Source organism: Sitophilus oryzae, unplaced genomic scaffold (genome assembly GCF_002938485.1).
Source record: "Sitophilus oryzae breed Bouriz unplaced genomic scaffold, Soryzae_2.0 scaffold_1614_pilon_pilon, whole genome shotgun sequence".
Taxonomy (NCBI): Eukaryota; Metazoa; Arthropoda; class Insecta; order Coleoptera; family Curculionidae; genus Sitophilus; species Sitophilus oryzae.
In genome coordinates, this window is record NW_022146297.1 from 2114111 (window position 1) to 2136363 (window position 22253).

The 22253-nt window shown below is 33.4% G+C and overlaps 1 protein-coding gene across 1 annotated transcript in view; it reads left to right on the forward strand.

Moving 5' to 3' along the window:
• The window catches only part of LOC115880113, an 870630-nt gene that overhangs the window by 467467 nt on the left and 380910 nt on the right, over positions 1 to 22253 (forward strand). The gene's annotated exons all lie outside the window — the stretch shown is intronic.

The window sequence follows — 22253 nt, forward strand, 5'->3', positions numbered from 1 at the left end:
TTGAAAATGCGGTCAAATTGAGCCGCACAACACGTACCCCAGAATGGAAGGGCATACCTGAGGTGCGACTCAAAAAGTGCATAATAAACAGTTCTAGCCACTGACAAGTTAAGCTCCTTAGAAACAGACCTTAATGCAAAACAGGCAGAGCTCAATTTTTTCGACAAAGCTTCGATATGTATGTCCCATTTCAGAGAATTGTCCACAACAAGCCCTAAGAATTTTACGGATTTTACGACGTCAATGGTGGTGTTGTCAAGTACAAAAGGCTGCAACGAGTTTTTATACGACAAAGCCTTAGTTTTAGAAATGTTGAGACTCAGGAGGTTCGAATCGCACCAAGATTTAATGGTGATTAAGTCATTTGATATAATCCTATGAAGTGCCGCGATGTCCTTGTTGCTCCAAGTGAAGCTAGTGTCGTCCGCAAAAAGACATATTTTGCCACTGATGTTTATGTTAGCAATGTCGTTAATAAAAGAAGAAACAAAATAGGGCCTAGTACTGAGCCTTGTGGTACTCCACATTCTATTGGCTTGCTAGAAGACAACGTGGTATCCACCCTCACAAGTTGACTTCTGTTGCTCAGATACGACTTAAACCATTCGAGAGATGATCCCCTGAACCCATAGTGCTGCAGTTTATTAATTAGGATCTTATGATTTACACAATCGAACGCCTTAGAAAAATCACAGAAAATTGTTGCTGTAGAATGATGGTTGTTTAGGCTGGAGTAAACTTTATTAAGAGGGAAAACATAGCGTCATTTGTGGACTTGTTGCTCAGAAATCCAAATTGATATTCAGTAAGTATTTTGTACTTAAACAGAAAAGATACCAGCCTGCTTTTAACCAACCTTTCTATGATCTTAGATAGCGTTGGAAGGAGTGCAATTGGGCGATAGTTAGAAGCTTCATCTTTGTCTCCTCCTTTGTGCAGTGGAATGATTATTGCCGTCTTAAGACATTTTGGAAAAATACCATTTTGGAACGACATGTTTATTAAAGTTGTTAGGTGATTCAGAGTGCTTTCTGGCAGATTCGAAAACATTTTTAAAGTTAGCCCGTCGGTCCCAGAAGAGGATTTATTTTTGATGGTATTAATTGTACTGCGAAGCTCTTCAAGAACTACGGGCGAAAAAAAGAAACTGTGTAAGTTTACATTATCATTAGAGAGATAAGAAAGTGGATCATGAGGAGGACATATGGTATTAGTTAGCTAAAAGAAAGAAGATGCTGATTTTTACTTACTTACACTATCCGAACAGATTGTTTGACTCATTTAAATATCAAAAGACTTATACTTTTCAGATTGACTTGCACTTTTTTGATCATCAAAAACATCAGGAAAACATTTGTATATAACTTATCAAAGTATTGATAATTTTATACAGGATGAGTCATAAATTAATGCAAACATTTTTGGTGTTGGTATATTTCGACCTCAGGAACACAGTTTTTTTCGCAAAAAGAGATTAAAAATTGTTAATTTTATTTTCCTCGACTTTCCTGTGTGTTTTGGAAAACTTTTTTGAACTGCTTGTTCACCGCAAATTTTCCCACGATATAATTTCTTAATCTGTGATATTACCATAGTTACTGCTTTACTCTATGATTACGGCACTAAAAGGGAGGCAAATGCAGAAAAAATCCGGTGACTGAATATTTTTTAAAACTAAATCATTTTTTTTTAATTTTCAAACTTGATAACCTGCTTATTTTGGACACATGTAAAAAACGATATAGAGAAAATATTCTTATATAGTCGAGATCTACCAGCCCTGAAAATATTTGCACTTATTTAAGATTCACCCTGTATAAATTAGATATATCTGCTTTACTTCTTGAGATAGTCAAAAGAAATATTTACGTAGAAGCTAATTATCTCTAAATATTTTGTCATATTACGATATGTTATTAATTTACGAACATTTTTATGGGTGGTATATTTCGACCCCAGAAACACATTTATGAGTTTTTTTTGCGATTTTTTTTTAAATTTGGTATTTTTCGAAGCCAGAAAAAAATCCAGGTTCTCAAAATTCAAGCAAAAACAGTTTTTTCTAATTTTCTAAGTATTGCACTTATTTGAAAAACGGTAAAGAGAATATATAGATCATACCAAATAAACTTTTAGTCACTGATTAGGCTTGACCGACGTAGCGTTGCCCACTTTTACATATTTTCTTTTTATCAAAACATTTTAGGAAAGAAAAATGAATTAATTATAAATGTATAAACAGTTATTTACATCAACAAAACCTCCTTAATAGCACTTAAGGAACATAAAGGGCTATTATTACCGTTTTCTCGTTCAAAATATTCTAATAAGGCTGGCATTAGTTTTTTGCAACGGCTGTTAAGCCGCTTCGGTATATTGTACACTTCGCAGTACAAGCGGTTCTGAAAAGAACAATTATTTAGAACTGCAAGATCTGCTAGTAAAAATTTTAATTTTAAAGTATCACAATACAATGCACTTAAACCAAAAACTCGTAATACAAAACTAAAGTGTCAAAACGAATCAAAATGTCAGGAAAGAAATACATGAACGAGGCTACTTGACATTTTTTACAGCAGAGTTGATGCCCTTCAGGTGGTTCCGCCGCGCTGCGCCGCGCCGCACGGTGGATCGAGGTATAGGAAAATAGGGACATTGACTCTAACATTGCAATGAAATGACCGATTTTAATAGTTTTGAGCAATTCGTATAGAGAAAATCTTACAATAATTGAATTTATTATGAAATTTGACATTTGCTAAAAATCTAAGATGGCGGACATTTTTGTAAATACAGGCACCTATTATTATTACAGTTTATGAGCAAAAGCAAGAACAACTTTGATTTTGAGAATTGTGGGCTGTTTAAAGAAAGAATAGTACTCGAAATTTAAAATTATTATAAAATTGGACGTTTAATAAAACCCAAAATGGTGGACAATTTTAATAGATACACAGGTGGGGACTTAATAAATTCGATAATTATTATCAAACCCGCTAAAGTTGCATTTAAAAAAATTGATATTTAAAGAGTTTTGAGCATGCAGACTTGAATAACAATATCAGCGCTGTTGCCAGACTTCCCAGTTTGCCGCTACACATAATAACTTTGTAATTTTAAATATAATGCCCCTTTTATTTTTAATGCGGTAAATTGAAAATGTTAAATTTAGTAAGACACCAAAATTTTAAAATTCTATCTCTACCAGTTGCTGAGCTATGACAACACTGCGTTTTTATTAAAAAATACTTTTTGCTTTTCCTTAAAACTAAAGTTTAATGTGACTTAAATCCAATTCTGGTAGCCCCATACTAAAGTACTTGAAATACATTTATGAACATGATCAAACGAGTCATGAGAGGCTGACTCTAAATGAATTAAACATTTACTATTAACTAACTATTTTCTGAGTAAGGAACGCTACAAACGCTTTCTAATTTTTTTTGTACTTTTCAGTATATTTTTATTTAAATAATTATATTAATGTATTACATAATTAATTAAAAAATATAAATTAAGTTAAGAATATATCTTTTCCTTTTGTATCCCGCTTACCGCTTATTTATGCTGCATCAAACGCTGTCGCAGTAGTACTCTCTAAATCGATAGAGTTTAGGGTGTAATAAAAGTTTGCAGTTAAAATACATGGATTGTGAACAGATTTCCGCCACGTCGACTGAAACGAAGCTTGATAAACAAGTCGTGTTCTGCAATACCCGTTTACACAGAACATATTCTCATCGGGCTTCTAACAGTTAAGTTAGTAGCTGTAAAGTTAGACTGTAGTTTACAACGTGCAATAGTCATGATCAGAACTCTGCAAACAAATGCAATAGTACAGGTTTGCAATCGGAATTACAGGGAGGAAACAAGTGTATTGTTTTTAATTTATTAATTTTATAATATAATTATCCATTTTATTATAATTGATAATATTTTAAGAGCAGTAAAGGAGGCGGCTAGTTGTATACGAGAGAAAATTGCTGATAGACCAATAGGGGATATCGTGATATACTCTGACAGCTTGGACAATCCGTGTACAACACGTATCACCGTAATAGTTTTGACATAAGAAATGTCAAAAGTTGATGTTGTCCGATCGCGACTAAATTTGGTGGGTAGGCTATGTGAGCAACGGTGCATAAGGTCTCATTGCAAAGTTGGATAAAACGTTTCGTTTACATCTTTATCAGGGGGACTAAGGATTTGATATTGAAGAAAAATGAGGGTTAGGTTAGGATTTCGGCATAATTGGGGACGGGCTACAGGATGACGCCCTCGACGTTTCGAACCGATCGATGCCTCTAAGTGGACGAAATCATCAGGATTTTTCTTAATTATCGGAACCAAACTGGGCATGTAGATAGAGGTACTCGAATGGAGTCCTGAGACGGACAGACGGACATTTTAATACAAATTTTGTGATAGTGAATAAAATTATTTATTAATTTTTAATTTATTACTTTTCCTTTTTTTCAAAAAAAAATAATAAATAACAATAATACTCATTAACAAGAAAAACAAATGATATAGTCTACAAAATAAATATTTTACACAGTTTATAACATTTTACTGATATTATGAAAAGCATATGAACATTATAATTAAAAGGTATGTAGAATGTAGAATGTTTAGGAGGGGAGTTAATCACCGCGACCTTACATATCTATTGTGCGTTCCCCTTTTTTGAGTTTTAACGAGTTATAACTCATCACACAGTCTCAAGGCTTTAACAAAAGCCAGTATCGGGGACGGCTCCACAGAGGCCAGCTCTCAATCCTCGACATCAGCCGTACCAAAGTTCGTGGTACGAATGGTCGTCGTCTCGGCGCACTCAATAATAAGGTGTTCTGGTGTTTTTCCATCTTCTCCACAGAATTTGCATTCGCCGTTGTTTCTCAGCTTCAGTCTACTGAGGTGTTCGTTGAGGAAACAGTGTCCTGTTAGAAACCCCGTGATAATCCGAAGATTGTTTTTACTTAAATCAAGGAAAACCTTTGATTTTTCTCGGTCGTAAGTTCTGAGGAACTTTTTCGAGTGTCTTAGACCGTTAGATACCCATTCCAAGTTAAGGATGGAGTCTTCCAGATTTTTCAGTTCCGATTTCAGTTGGTTCCCGTTTGGAAAACAGAACTTTTCTGGTCCAGTTAGTGGAGTGTTCGCTCCTTTCCTAGCTAGATCGTTTGCTTTTTAATTGCCTTTTATCCCTTGATGAGCAGGCACCCAGAGTAGGAGGACTTTATTTTCTTTACTTAATTTGTTCAACTTCTCTAGGCATTCTTGGACCAAGTTCGAATTGATGGTTACTGAGTTGATCGCGTTTAGTGCTGCTTGACTATCGGATAGGATGGCAATTTCCTGTTTTAGATAGTTCCTATCTAAGATAAATTGATTAAAAGGTATAAAATTAAACTCTCTTGAACTTGTCTGAAGTACCAGGCATCCAAAGTTAACCATGTTTATCGTATTGATCGAAAAAAAAACATTTAGAAGTAGCTTTGGAATGACAAGGGCTGGTAATTTCTGGCGGGCCAAATTCAATATGTCCTATATTAAAAAAATACGTACAAATCTGTCACAAAGTAAGATTTAATATGACAAAAATTAAGATGTTTCCATTCAAACATAGACAGAAACCAAGAGTGCTATTTATTTAATGGCAAATTATTTAATTTCTTAGGATTCATATTTGACAATTACATATATATCTGAAAAATCCGCTACACTGATTGGAAAACCCTACTTTTGTTATATCGCTAAAAAGAGAATTTTATGCTTTATCTAAAAACACACTGAAGTTTATATTAAGTGGATAGACATTCGACAGAAAACATTCAATAAAATTGGAGAAAATACAATTAAAATTCTTTGTTAACATACAACAATTGTCACTGTTATGTATACACATTACACATACAAGTGACATTCACCATTTTTGATAGAAAATGTGATAAAGGTCTGAAATCTGTAGGGTAGTATCAGTGACCACCCTGGAATCTCGAAACCAAATTTCAGCCTTTTAGGTTAAGTTTTAATTTTCTCGATTACTGTATTTGAGCTCTCTGGTAGTACCAGTTCCGGACGAGATAAAGGTCTGAAATTTGTAGGGTAGTATCAGTGACCCCCCTGGAGCCTCGAATCCAAATTTCAGCCTTTTAGGTTTGGTTAGTTTTAATTTTCTCGATTACTGTATTTGAGCTCTCTGGTAGTACCACTTCCGGACGAGATAAAGGTCTGAAATTTGTAGGGTAATATCAGTGACCACCCTGGAGTCTCGAAACCAAATTTCAGCCTTCTAGGTTAAGTTTGAATTTTCTCGATTACTGTATTTGAGCTCTCTGGCAGTACCAGTTCCGGACGAGATAAAGGTCTCGAAAATCGAATTACATACCTGTTGTATAAAATATTTATATTTATTTATAAAATGATTTTGTTGAGTAACAAAAACCCTATTAACAAAGGGACTGACTACATCTATAAACCAAACACAATGATAAAAAGGTTCTAATACATAAATGAATAGCTTTATTGAATAAATAAAACCTACGAAATACGAAATAAAAAATCGGATTTTCTGTTTTATTTCAGTGGGATTCAATAATACTGTTCAAATATGTATTAAAACATTTTTTTTGTCTTTATAGATGTTTTTCTTTTCGTTTGTCATTAGTTTTTATATGTTTCTTTTTATACATCATTATATCCATCTTTCTAAATAATTTTACCGTTTTTAGCTCAATTTTTGTTCTAAATTGGGTTTTCTAAAGAAAAACGTTAGAATTTTAATAAAGGCTTTATACAGTTTTACTTAATTACATTAATAATTTTGTATAATAATTGGTGATGGTCTTTTTTAGGGTACCGTACCCAAAGGGAACGGGAACCCTATTACTAAGACTTCGCTGTCCGTCCGCTGTCCGCTGTCGTCACAAAGGTCTATCTTATGAACCGTTATAGCTAGACAGTTGAAATTTTTACAGATAATGTATCTATGTTGCCGCTATAAGAACAAATACTAAAAACAGAAATAAATAAATGTTTATAAATGAAAAAGTACTTTCACTAAACATTATCTTTTAAGTAAGAATTTTACATAGAATCTTTCAAGTCCTCGGTGGCCGCGTGGTTTAAAGCATTAGGACTTTACGCTATGACGTTGGAGCCGTAGTAAGCCAGGTTCGATTCCTAGTCAAGGCGACTTTTTTTAATGTTTTTTTTATTTTTTACATATTTATTTTTACTTTTTACATATTTATTATTGATTAATACAATTTATAGTAATGTGTTTCTTCACATTTTTTAATTACTTATCCGCGCATTCAAAATTTCAGCTAAATCGGAAAAAAAGTTTATAATAATATAGTGTCTAATGTTATATCGGTACGGAATCCTTCGTGCGCGAGTCCGACTCGCACTTTTTTTAATCTTATTTCCAAATAAAAGTTCCAGTTGAGTTTAAAAGTTATAGTCCAGGAGGCAGTGAAGATTTTCGGTACTTATTTTCCCAGTCACCAAACACCAATAGAATTATTCGGTATGTAATCAAAAGATAAATTTCATATCTGAGGACACCACATCAAGCAATCGTCGATAACTTACACCCACGGTGACAACGCGAAAATGAGCTTTTGTGTCACTATTTTCGAAATGTCAATAGTTAATTTGATTTACGCCGTATAGGAAACAAATTATTAAACGCAACGGTTTAAAAATACTAAAGTATACTTCATAGTTTATGAATTATCGCTTGTCAAATTTCTTTAATTTCGACATTGACTCACTGACACATCATCAAAATTCTAAAGTAGGTACTTCTAGATGTGTCACAAACTTCAAATTTCGAATTTTAGGTAGCTTTAAGCTTAATTTTAAGTTTAGCTTATAACCAAAGAAAAAAATGAAAAATTTCGAAATATCCTTATGGACTAAAAGTTAGCAGTCTAGCCGCTACCTGTAACTGACTTTCCAGTCGAGAAAAAGGTAGAGAACTAGAATTAGGTAATCGAAGCCAAGTACCAACAATAATTCAAGGATTATGATTTTTTTCTAGTCAAACTTCTTTAACTTCGGCAGTGACTCACTCGCCGTCATCAAAATTCTAAGGTACTTCTAGATGTGTCACTAACTTCAAATTTTAGATAGCTTTAAGTTTCTAATGGATGGAAAAAATGAAAAATCTGGAAATATCCTTATAAATCAAAAGTTAGCTGTCTAGCCGCTACGATAGGATCGTTTTGAAAATTTGGATTTTTTTCTAAATCCAACAAATGGAAACAGAAACGACAGCTGCTAAAAAACACATAAAGAGAGAGCTTAATGTTATATAATCTTCTATCGTTAACAAAGATATTTTATTAAAATTGCAATTTGCTTTCGATATAAGAAGCAAATTTTCTATAGAGGAAATCCACAGTCGATATAGCCGATATCTGATTTTAACAAGCGTTTTCGCTCAATATATATAACGATGTCGTGACGTTGGAATACGCTTCTGAAATCCCTAATCAAAATGTTTGCCTGTAGTAAACAAACAAACACAATAGACGCTTCTATGTTATGATTTTAAAAAAGTACGATTACAGTGAAGAGATTCTTCTTGTGTAGTACATCGAGTTATACTTTAGAAGTTTCGAAGTATTTGTCGTTTTTCATCGAATACATTTTTAAGTTTAAGCGTAGAACGGAAATTTAGTCAGTTTCTGAATTTAGTAATGGATTCCTGATGAACATGCTGATAGATGGTATTATAGATGAACATGCTGTAGGACGGTATTATATTATTGATTTTTAAAGATTTACAAAATAAAATAAAACACATTATTTTTTATCAACTTAAAGAAACATCACACAATTACACTGGAGCAAGAAACATCACAGCCTAAGCTGCGCTAGAAGTAATTCTGGACTTGCAATTAATCGAATGGCTCGTGAACGATCTGGCTCCTAAGAATGCCCTAATGGTGCGTCCAGACCTGAGGAGTCGAGTGCGAGACGAGCGTGATACATTCGAAATTCGCTAAGTGTGGACGGGTCTCACGGTCTAAAAAAAAATAATAAACACGATGCGTGGGTAGATATTTCATAATCGATGAATAAAACTTGGGAACAATGTAAAAAAATATTTCTCTACTGGCAACATACAGGAAGGAGATTATTATTATAGGAAGTTCAATTATTATTGAATCTTGTTACCTAGTAAATTAAATACTCAGGGTGAGCCAACGATAAAGTTCATTATTTTATTTGTTTTGAGAATTATTAAAAAGTGTTATAGAATTATTAAAAAAATAGAAAAATTGTAGAGAAGGTTAAGATACACATTTTAAAATTATTGTAGAGTATGCAGGGTGGTTCAAAATAGTGTTACGGATATAACATGGTTGTTTAAATGTATAATACAGTATTTTTTATTTTATTTTTAGATTTTGCGTAAAATTTTATAACTTTTTTTATGTATAATGCGAGGTATGATGTTATATACCTAAAACTAATAGTCTTTGTAATATTTCAATTTGCTTAAACAAAAAATGCTAGATTTCAGTGTCGTAAAAAATTGTCAGTCATGCTATTGTATCTGAAGTTGGAGTGCTAAAATTTGTTAGGATAGTTTTATAGGGACGAAGAAAAAGATATAGGTAAAGATATTTGAGTTAGATGCTGCAGTGTGTTCAACATATATTTATTTATGAATTTCAACAATTTAAAATTAAATAATCTCAAATTTTTTAAATGGAACACCGTATGTATTATCATTTTTTTAATAGAATTTACAAATTTTGCGTCACTGACACTTTTTACCGTATCGTAGTTTGGGGCGAAATTGATAACCGGAGGCGAAATTGATAATTACATGGTTTAGTCACATTTTTAAATTTAGCGCCAAATTTATGCAACTAGAAGCAGTGGTGTGCATCAGTCTTGTTTAGTAAAGCTTTGATGACAAAACGCGGTTAAAATTAATTAACTAAAATTAAAATTTTAACCGCGTTTTTTGCAAAAAATAGATAAAAAATGGCACACCCGACTGCATACGTCTTGTCATGAAAGCTTTACTAAACAAGACTGATGCACACCACTGCTTCTAGTTGCATAAATTTGGCGCTAAATTTAAAAATGTGACTAAACCATGTAATTATCAATTTCGCCCCCGGTTATCAATTTCGCCCCAAACTACGGTACCGAAATCTAACATTTCTTTAAACAAATTGAATTATTACAACATCGATTATTTTAGATACATATATTATATAATATGATATGCAAAAAAAGTTACCGAACTAATAATAAAATAAAAAATAGGGTATTCCCATTAAAACATACCGCATGTGAGAGAGTCAGAGTGTTATTTTTTCTCGAATAAAGTAAGAAAATACCGAGGGTGCCATTTAAAAATCACATGTTGTAGACATTTCCGGTAAAACAGGAAGTGGCCGAAAACAATTGAATACGTCAATCAATCCTAATTTATGTTATATACTAGCATACCAAATCTCGTTTTTTTTTATCTGAAAAAAGAAAAAAGTTATAGGGGTGAGCCACTTTTGAGACGCACCCGGTATATCCGTAACACATTTTGAAGTACCCTGTATACTCTACAGTAATTTTCAAATGTATTTCCTAACCTGTTTCCTAACTTTTCTATTTAACATTTGGTTCTAAAAAACGAATTTTGTAAAAGACGTCGTGTCTCGAAACAAATGAAGGGTAAAAGGGAAAAAATCGACGTGAATAAAATAGAACGAACGATATCATGTTAAAGATACAATAAATTATTACTTATGCGTTATTATTTGCTGAAGCTTTTTCATCGGACATGTTTACACAAACTGGTCACCTTTCACTACGTTCCAACTCGCTTGTCTCGTGGCAGGCTTGCGTCAAAAAATGGATAGAAAATGTCTTGCTCTCGTCTCGCACTCGACTCCTCAGGTCTGGACGCACCATAAGATTATGGGAATCCAATCTGTGGAACCAGACCAACTACGGTCACTCGACGATATTGCCAATAATTGGGAAATCACGGCGGGGAAGTCCACATAGGGAGTCCACATCTGCTAGACCAGAAAACTGACTATATTATATGCTCACCAAACATGATTTTGAAGAAAATATAAGGATTCGCATCCCGACAAGAGAAGAATGGGAAAGTAACGGAGTAATGAACTCTCGAGGGATAGCAGTCTACACAGATGCTTCAGTAAATTCAGGAAGCACAGGTATAGGCATCTTCTCAGAGGAACCAGACAGCCGACGATCTTTAAGGGTATCGGATGGCTGTAATGTTCTACAAGCAAAGGTTTACGGGGCCACTTGTATACTGGGAAAAATCGCTGGTAGACCAATAGGATATAGAGTATATCGTGATATACTCTGACAGCCTGGGCGCTTTAAGAAACAACACCATGCAATCAGTAAGATTGAAAACTGTGATGGACTGCCGAGAAACACTGTCCTGGCTACGTCAAGGTGAGCTCTTTGCTGAGTGCCAGGCCATAGCAATGTGGTGGGCAATCAAGAAACAGACAGACTCGCACAAGATATGGCTAGGGGAGAGCCCGTGGCAGATGATCCACCACTTGTGACGATCAACACACTGAAGGAAGCTATAGGAACTACCATCAAGACCAAGCAGCAAGAGAGTGGTGGCTGGCAATACCGTGAGGACTGCGCTATAGCTCGAAGACTGTGGCCAATGGTAGATAGAAAAAGACAAAACAACTACTAGAGCAAAACAAGAACCTAGTACTCATAACTAATTTTAGGTGTCATTACTGAAAACTGCCCCACAGGGATAAACCTCGTGAGAAGGAAGATTTCCAAAGACAACCACAGCAGAGAATGCAGAGAGGAAGAAGAAACCATAGAGCACCTGCTGTGCCACTGTGCGGCACTGGAATACTGACGCTTTAAAACTTTAGGGTAAGGTTTTTTGGAGGCACTAGAGGAAGCAGCAAAAGCCAACATCAGCAACGTCGGAAACTTCGGCAGCAACGTCGTTTTGCCCAAGGCCTTCTAGTGAGGGATCAAACATGATCCCAAACCCCAGCAACCTAACCTAATTTAACCTAACACATTGTTATATAATTTTTAGAAACTCTTTTTTAGAGGTTTTTAGAAATAAAGCCAAAAAGCATTTTGCTATTATGTTACCTGGAAGACTACATCCGTAACCTGAAATGTCGTCGATGAGTTATAACTCCTAATAACTCAACAAAGTAAATTTGTAAGGTCGCGGTGATTAACTCACCTCCTAAACATTCTAAATTCTAGTAAAAAGTAAAAAAGTAGGGATTTTTAACAAGACTTTTTGATCATAACATTTGCTAATTTCGCTTCTAACGTAACGGTGTTGAAATTTTAAAATTTTAAGGCTAAAATTCCACATCCATTCTCCCTAATTAGTAAAAGCTGTAAAATGTATCCGACAACGTCGATATTTCAGCCGGGAACGTTCAGGTTAAAAAATTATGAATATCAGCCGCTAGCTATCCTGTATAAAAAGCAGTGTTAGATCATGTAACATAAAGAGAGTGAATGAACCAAGAGAAAAAAATATTAAAATTTGTAGTTCATGTCCGAAAAATTTGTAACATTAGAAAATAGCCCGTGCTATTATTGGGCCGCGATTGTTGGTAAAAATAAATTTTAAAGCATTATTTGCATAATATTTTTAATTATTCAATTATTTACATAATTAATCACACTCATGTTTTTTAATTTACATATACCGGATATTTTTAAAAGTGGTCCCCACATAATAAAAATCGAGATTTAGTATAATATTAGAATATAACATAAATCAGGATTGATTGAGATATTCAATTATATTTGGTCACTTTCTGTTTCACTACAACTTCTGATTTTTAAATGGTACCATTGGTATTTTTATAATTTTATTTGATAGAAAATGACATTGACATGAGTCGAATGATATACAGGGTGGTCCGAACTGACGGAACTTCGGCAGCACATTCTACAGACAAAAATAAGTAAAAAAGTCCCTATAAATGTATGTCCAAAAATGCTTAGCTTCGGAGATACAGGGCGTAGAAATATTATATTAATTTCGATTTTTTCCGAATAATCTCTAAAGTAACGTCAATATTTAAATAAAAATTGGTGTTTGGGAGTTTTTTGACATGAGAAATTTGATTTTGTAATTGTAGGGGGCGTCACGTACATGTGTTTTAACTGTTTGGAAGCGTAATAACCTTTAGTTCGTACCTGTATAAAACTACTGTGCGAATAAATATACATTTCCGTGATTTTTTACGTAAAAAATGTTTCTTAGTAAAAATCACTAGGAGCAACCGTTCTCAAGATATTCAAAATGGAAATTGTTAATACATGTCATTATTGACAAAAAAACGTGGCGAGGGTATACTTATTTTACTGAACTGATAAAATTTGGGAACTTTTTGTTTTTTTTAATTAGTCATAAATTTTTCTTCGAAAAAATGATGATAAAACAGTTTCTGTTGAACTTTTCTAATAATTATTTATTTTACATATTTAATTTATGTCAATGAAGACAAGTATTTATAATTTTGATTTCAAATATCTCGAGAACTATTACTTACTCGTAGCGATTTTTACTAACGTACTTTTTCTACGTAAAATCGTCTTAAATGTATATTTTTTTATTCGGTAGTTTTATACAGGTACGGACGAAAAGTTATTACTCTTCAAACCATTAAAAAAATATGTAGGTCGCGCCCTCTACAAGTAGGAGTCATAATGACATCAAAATCAAATTTCTCGTGTCAAAAAACTCCCAGACACCAATTTTCATTCAAATATTGACGTTACTTCAAAAATTATTTGGAAAAAATCGAAACAAAAATGAAATTTCTACACCCTGTATCTCCGAAACAAAGCATTTTAAGACATCATTTATATGAACTATTTTTACTTATTTTTATCTGCAGAATATGCTGCCGAAGTTTCCGGAATACAGTTCGGGCCACCCTGTATATATCCCATATGTCAATTTTTAACATTTTTGCTTAAAAAAATTATATTTTAAATTTCAATCTAGAGTGCCATGGCTGTGTTAAAAACACTATTTTTAATCAAGGAGTCTTGGAAAATAGATTTGCTCGTCTGATGTTTTTAGTATATTGTCCTGGTCGGTTAAAAAATGCCCAAATCGTATTTTTAATCATATCTCAATTTTTTCAAATGGAACGAGGGTGGCTCATTAGCATATTTGCAAAAAGCATTTGTTTACGAATAATTTGATACCGCACTCTTGGTATTTTGAGTCAAATTGTCGTTATGAATCGCATGTTCGAATTTCAAATAAACCATATTCGAAAAAGTTAAAAGTTGACATATGATATGTTATTCTATTCAGACTGTCATTTTCTATCGAATAAAGTAACAAAATACCGAGGGTGCAATTTAATAATCAAAAGTTGCAGTCATTTTCGGTGAAACAGGAAGTGACCAAAAACAATTTGAATTTGAATCATTACTTATATACAAAATCACAATATCTCGATTTTTTTTTCTGAAAAAAAAAATAAATTATAGGGGTGAGCCACTTTTGAGACGCACCCGGTATATATTAATTTACTTTCTTATTTATTTATTTCCTCAAACTATCCTTAATCTAAAACTTTTAGATTTGTACCTAAAAACGATCCTAAAATGTTCTTAAAGTGTGCTGGTGTGAAAAGCGCTTTATAGTACGTCATTTCTAGATACTAAGTTAAGGAACTTTAGTATCTAGAGATGACAAAAAACATTTTTGGTTAATAAAGAATAGGCATGAATGAGGCAATGATGGATTCTTTATTCAATGAGTTATTCCACCTTTTTTGAAGCTTTTTCATCTTCTGCAAGAACACGCAATATAGCATTTTAGCAATATTATTTTACTAGATATCAGAACCGATATAGTTTTTCGAGCTTGAGCTGAAAAAATGGATATTGTTTCCCCGGTTTTTCACTCTCTTTAATTACACATCACACACATTTTTTTAGGGTATTGGGCGGCTGAAATTTATCATTTTTTAATCTGAAGGTTCACAAATGAACTATTAGCAGGCTATGTCGAATACATTTTACAGCTTTTACTAATTAGAGCAAATGGATGTAGAGGGATTTATACATAACACTTTAAAACCTCCACTTTCTTAGATTATAGGAAATGTAGCAAATAATGCCCTACTTTTATATGACCAAGAAATAGTTAGCTTGGCTATGATAACCAGCTTCATCTAGTTTTTCTTGTAGTTTCTGTAATGTGTTGTTTCTGGACTACTTTAGGTATCTTGCATCTGTAGCAACCTTTTAGGGGGCTGTTTTTGGACGGATTCATCGATATTGTCATTCTCTTCAAATTTTATGTTAAATGCCAATCCAGTCGCTAAAAGGTTTAGAAAAAAACTGATTAAATTTTGCTTCGTTTGTCCATTAGAGATTATTATAATAAATTTAGAATAAATAAAAATATTCTTGTAAAATTGCAGAAAATTCCTCTGGTAGAATTTTTTTAAAAAAGTGCAAAAGTGGATCTTGCAAGACCATAGACTCCAGCGGTCAGAGACTCTTACTCGTGGTCTTGCGTTTGAACGTCCACGGAATATATACAGGGTGGCGCCTTTCATACGACGCGCAGGCTCCAGGGAGAACGACATCGACAGTTTGTATTGAAATAAAATTTTGTGGGCATTTTTTTAAACCAATTCAGAGCACTTTCTAAAAATATAGAGAGTTCTACAGGGTGTTCCTAAAAGCGGCGTCAGCGATGGCTATGAATTGAAGAACGCTGTCATTTTATATATGTATGTAAATTAATATGGAAAATGTCATCGATTGTCATTTTCTAGTCAACTTGACGCCGTTTTTTTTTTCGCTCATACGGTATTTGCATCCTATAACTTGATTTATTAAATACACTATTTTATTAAAATTAAGTAAGGATTTTAAAAGACGTCAGTAGTAATACCGTATGATCGAAAAAAAAATGGCGTCGGCGATGACTCTAAAATGAAGAACGCTGTCATTTTATATGTAAATTTTTATGGGAAATGTCATCGATCGTCATTTTCCATCCAACTGGACGTCGTTTTTTTTTCGATCATATGGTATTATACTTGGGTAAAAAGTTTATGAAAAATTGCGGGATTTGGTAATAACACTAAAAAGCAAATGTAAGTTGATAAGACGGATTTTGCTTCAGTAACGTAATTTGTAGTGAATTTTATATAGGATTAGGCGTTTTTTACTGCAATTTGGAACTATATTTATGTAGATTTTAGGGTTCACAATATATGTCATTAGGCAATTTTTTTTAAAAATGGATAAGGCGGGTTTTGCTTCACCTCGATTTATACTAGCTAACTTGACAAACGTTGTTTTGCCATATAAATGTCTTTTATGGGGCAACAGTAATTTTTATTGAAGGGGTTGAACATTTTTGAATTACCAATCTCGCTATTAAAAAATAGGGGTTATTGCTAGAAGGGTGAAATTTTAGGGTTGTATATATGTTTTTTAATGCCACGACATAAAAAATTAAAATAAAAATTTTGTCCAAAAAAATTGGGGTGAACCAGTCTTATCATTTAATGGTATAAAATATAAATAACAACCCATTCTTGTTGTATATGTATGTACCTACTGAACATACATATAAAATTTCATTAAAATCGGTTAAACCGTTTCGGAGTAATATGGTAATACTGTGACACGAGAATTTTATATGGGTGAATATAATGATAAATAATGAATTCCATTAGTATCCAATCAATCAACTTCTGTTTCAAAATCATTTTTCCTTTGTTATCTGTAGGTTATTTATCTCTCGGAAATCCCAGTAAGGTAAATAACTAAATATTTTGCTTTTCGATATTTCATTCTTTTTAATTACACAATCTCACACCTTTGTGGATACACACAAGAGCAATTGATATTCATTATTTTTTAATATGAAAGTTTGCAATTAAAATATTGACGTCGTGGGACACATTTTACAATTTTTACTATTGAAGATAAATGGATGTGGCGAAAATGTATGTTTTAAATTTTATAATCAAGGTTTTAGCGTTTCCGAAAATCTAAGCAATTCGACGATGTATGATCAAACGATTTTATAAACAAAGTATATTTGACAATACAGGGTGGTCTGAATTGTATTCGCGAAACTTTGGCTGTATATTCTGCAGATAAAAATGAATAAAAAAGTTCGTATAAATGTATGCCATAAAATTCTTCGTTCGAGATACAGGGTGTAGAAGATTCATTTTTATTTCGATTTTTTTTAAATAATTTCTTAGCTAACGCCCATATTTGGATAAGAATTGGTGTCTGGGTATTTTTTGACTTGAGAAGTTCGATTTTGATGTCAGTAGAACGTAGAATGTTTAAGAGGGGGCTTAATCACCGCGACCTTATAGGACGATTAGGTGTTCCCTTTCTTGAGTTATAACTCACCATACAGTCCCAGGGCTTTGACAAAAGCCAGTATCTGAGACGGCTCCACAAAAGCCAGCTTTCCAACTTTCACATCAGCCGTACCAAAGTCTATGGCACGAACGGTTGTCGTCTCGGCGCACTCAGTGGTAAGATTATTATTAGGTGTTTCCCCATTTTCCCCAAAGAATCTGCATTCGCCGTTGTTCCTCAGCTTCAATCTGCTGAGGTGTTCGTTGAGAGGAGACAGTGTCCTGTTAGAAATCCCGTGACAATCCGAACATTGTTCTTACTTAAATCAAGGAAAATCTCTTTGATTTTTCTCGGTCGCAAGTTCTGAGGAACCGTTAAACCGTTGTCAGTAAAATAAATACTTGTAGGGGGCGCTACCGACATATTTTTTAGCTATTGTGAAGATTAATACCTCTTGTCGGTACCTGTATTACACTAATGAGTGAAAAAATATACATTTCTGTCATTTTTTATGCAAAAAAGGTCTCTTAAAATTTTACCTGTTGACTGGAAAGGTATAGCCTGAAATAATAAATTTAAAATATTTTTGTTGCAAAGATTCAATAGAATCGATTTTAGCGTATTTTTTTCTAGAAAAATTGATAACTAGCTTAAAAAAATTGGCGCCGGGAAGCACGTATAGCCGCCCATAATTGATTTTTTTGACAGACAGACAGACAGACCCCATGGAAATATTTTGTATTTAGGTCATTTATGACCCAAATAACTCATTTTGAGTTAAATTAAAAAATCTTTTTTTTTGACGATCTTAATAGCCAACCATACCGATAAAAATAAAAAGTTCCCAAATTTATTATTTCAGTCAAATCTATCTAGTCAACATATTAATTTCTGTTAATAATGACATGTATTGAGTATTTTCATTACAGTTATCTTGAAAACGGTTGCTCGTAGCGACTTTTGCCATTTGATACATATTTTATGTAAAAAATACGGAAATGTAAAAAAATAATTTTCACTCAGTAGTTTTATATAGGTACGGACGAAAAGTTACTATTCAAATCAGTTAAAGACATGCAGGTCGCGCCTCTACAAGTAAGGATCATATTGACATCGAAATCATTTTTTTTATGTCAAAAAACGCCCAGACATCAATTTTCATCCAAATATCGACGTTAGGTCAGAAATTATTTAGAAGAAGCCGAAATAAAAATGAAATTTCTACACCCTGTATCTCTGAAACGAAACATTTTAGGACATAAAGTTATATGAACTTTTACTTATTTTTATCCGTAGAATATGCTGCCAAAATTTCCCGAATAAAATTCGTACCACCATGTATATCAAGTATACATTATAGTTTAATTTATACGAAAGTGAGATGGCGGAATTGTATCCAATTTGAATTTGAGTATTTAATTTTCAATTTGATCTTTTCTTAATTTTCTCCATGGTTTTGCAAAATTCATATACCTAATGTCTTTGATTTATTTGCTAGTAATGGTCCTTATCCTACGTCCCCATTTCAACTTAAGAAAAAATAGGGTTTTGGGGTTAACATTTTGTCACCAGAAAGGGAGAAAGGTCGATTAAGCGGCGAGACCAATAGTAAATCACCCAAAGAGGCGATTAACTTAGTAAATGAACGTGGTGGAGATTCTTGATTTGGATATATGGGGGTATAATTTTTATACTATCTACTGTTGAACTTTTTGTAACACGTTTTGTAATAGCCATATAAATAATAAAAAGCTGAATTGATTTATAAAGGTACCTACATTTCTAAAGTTATTTTCTCCATTATGGTTCATGTAAACAGGGTGGCGTCCCTCATAAGACCTGGAGGTTTTAGTTTATATCAAAATGAAATATTGGGAGCATATCTATGTTAACTAAAAGCATTTTATAAAAATATACCGTATTCTACAGGGTGCTCCAAAAAAAGTTACACATCAAAGTTGGGGTTTTGTTACGGAACACCCTATATATTAATTGATTTTTGGCTTCTAGGAGAAAAATAAAGGTGAGTTTTATTAAAGAACTATATTACTAAAATGTAAGGTTTTTCACATATTTAAGATTTTCTAAAAATGAAGAACAAATTTGAAATTTTAATAGAAGCTATCTAAATAAGGATTTACCCGGCTATACAGGGTAAATGATATTTTGTTACAATAGCCACTGTATGTTAAACAACATTAAAATTTTACTCTAAAACGTATACAGGGTGGGACAAAATTAATATTAAATATTGGTAACTTTTAAAAGCAAATTACCCCTGTATTTTAAATAGAACACCCGGTATATTATTCCGGTATTCAATAAATAATTCATATATCTTGAAAATATTGTTAAGGTTGCCTACCCCGTGGTCAAAGATTTTCCAAGATATTTTTATTTTTATGATTTTGCGATTTTCAAGTGAGTAGGGGTGCCGCCTAAAGGGTAGGTTGGGGTGGGTCAAAAAATACGTCATATGTATTCCCCCTCGATATTATAGAAGCGGTATTTTTTTTTTGATATCTTTTTTGCTTTAAAAATTATAGCCATTGTAAGTTTTCAGTGGCCCACCCTGTATAAATAAACAGAACAACATCACCTTCACGGCTTAAGGGTCCATTTCACTAGTCCGAAAAAGTAGTAAAATAAGCGTTCGGCATTTAAATAGACTAGTGAAATTTAGCTAAAATATGTAAAAAAACAAACGAAAGCAAACCCAACCAGGGGCGCTATTCTGTGTCAATCGTCGGTATCGGCAAGTTACCGACAGCTATGGGTATGTACGGCCAATGAGTGTCGTGTTGATTGTTGTTGTCATAGTTACCGATCGGCCCTATGACAGATATCGCAAATTTGTACCGACGACTCTTGGTATCTCTACCGTGAGGTTGACAAGGGCACGGTAGAGATACCGATTTTCGTCGGTACAAATTTGCGATATCTGCCATAGGACCGATCGGTAACTATGACAACAACAATCAACACATGTTTACTATATACAAATACGTACTGATAGCTGTTGGTAACTTACCGATACCGACGATTGTCGATGCCGTGTACAGAATAGCGCCCCTGGGGCCCTATTCTGTACAATCAGATATATCAATAATCAATCAATATCAATCAATCATACAATCAGATATATCAATAATCAATCAATATCAAATCAATCAATACAGAATAGCGCCCCAGGAGAGTTACGGTAACGTTTTTTACAAATCTGGCTAGGTATTTTTATACAAATAAAGAAGGAAATTAAAGATAAAGGATTATACTATATTCGTATCGTAGCACATTTTTAGATAACTTCTTCATTTTTAATATTTTAATGGTCAAACATCAACAAAATATTCATTGTTTGGACTAAATTTTCTCGAAAATGAAGACATAATTTAAAATTCCGTTACAATACGGAAATAGATTGAAGTTTTGTGATTACAGTAATATATAATTTATATGGTTTTGTAACAAATTGCTCGCTATTTTACGGCAAATTCTGAAGCTCTGCAAACCTTAATCAAGCCTTAGTCAAAGCACGTGTGTTTGGAATTTTAGGTGTGACTTAACACGACAGCAGTGGCGTAGCAATAGACTCACGGGCCTGTGTGCAAAAATTTTACCGGGCCCCCTATTACGCCTACATATTTCAATACTTATATACTAATCTGAATAATATGCACTCATATTTTAGGTTAGAAATAACATTATCGAATTAATTTTTATATAGTATTATTTATTACTGCAACACAGAATATGTAACCCAAAACATATAAAATATCAAATAAATAAAATAATAAATAAAAACAAAACAAAAAACAACAACAAAATTAACTAAATTAAAATAAACAATGTAAATAGGAACATGAACATATTAAAATTCTTTTTTCCTAGCTCTAGCATGGGCGAAAGTTGACACAATATTACCAATGTCTATTGTACGAGTAACTTCATTTTCTATTGAAATAATTTCCGTAACTCAGCTGCCTTATCGTCCCCTTAATACAACCATTAAGTAACTAGAGTTTTTAAAGTGATTTTGAGTTAACTAGTTTGGCCAGTATAATTTTTCATGCTCACAACTAACTTAGTTCTATTTCTATTCGATGGTACAGAAATCCAGTGACAATACAGTAAATTTCCTTTTTTGTCAAATTTAATGCTCTAATGAAAAATCACATATTTCCAGTTATTTTTATTTTGCAAAATAAAAAGGAAAACACAGCTACAAAATTGCACAAGAACAAGTGTAAAGTAATAAGTTATTTTTGCGATAGCGTATGCTAGTTAAGTATTTAAGACATGTGGGAGATAAGAACTTAGTTCGGGATCGCCCGATTCTGCTTGATTCGCGATAGCATGTGATAGAAATGGGAATGCGGCCCGGGCCCCCGAGGTCCCGGGCCCGTGTGCTTCGCACACACGGCATATCGATAATTACGCCACTGCACGACAGGATCGAGCTAAGCTTTAGGCTAGATTGGCTAGATTTCTGAAATAAAATATATGTTTCCTTCGGCCACACACCCGCTTTACCCGACCCCTGAGAGCGACCCGAAAGTACAGCGTAATAGACTCTTAATTAAATTTGACGGTATTTTTCTCACGAATCGAATAAATCACTACATAGGCTTTTGTCTTATTTGAGGAGCACGGTTTTTATCATTCCCCTTTATTCTGTGTGGAGAAACTCGTTCGTTTTGTCACCGAACCGAGAGGGAAAGTATTCGTGTATTCGAGGTCGTGTTAAATCACCGAAGGCAACGATTAACTCGCTAAATCAAGTTGGCGGAGATGCTGCGTGGCGCATTTTTATGGAGAAATCCGGAAGGGCACCGGAGGCCTAATCGAATTCTCTCCAA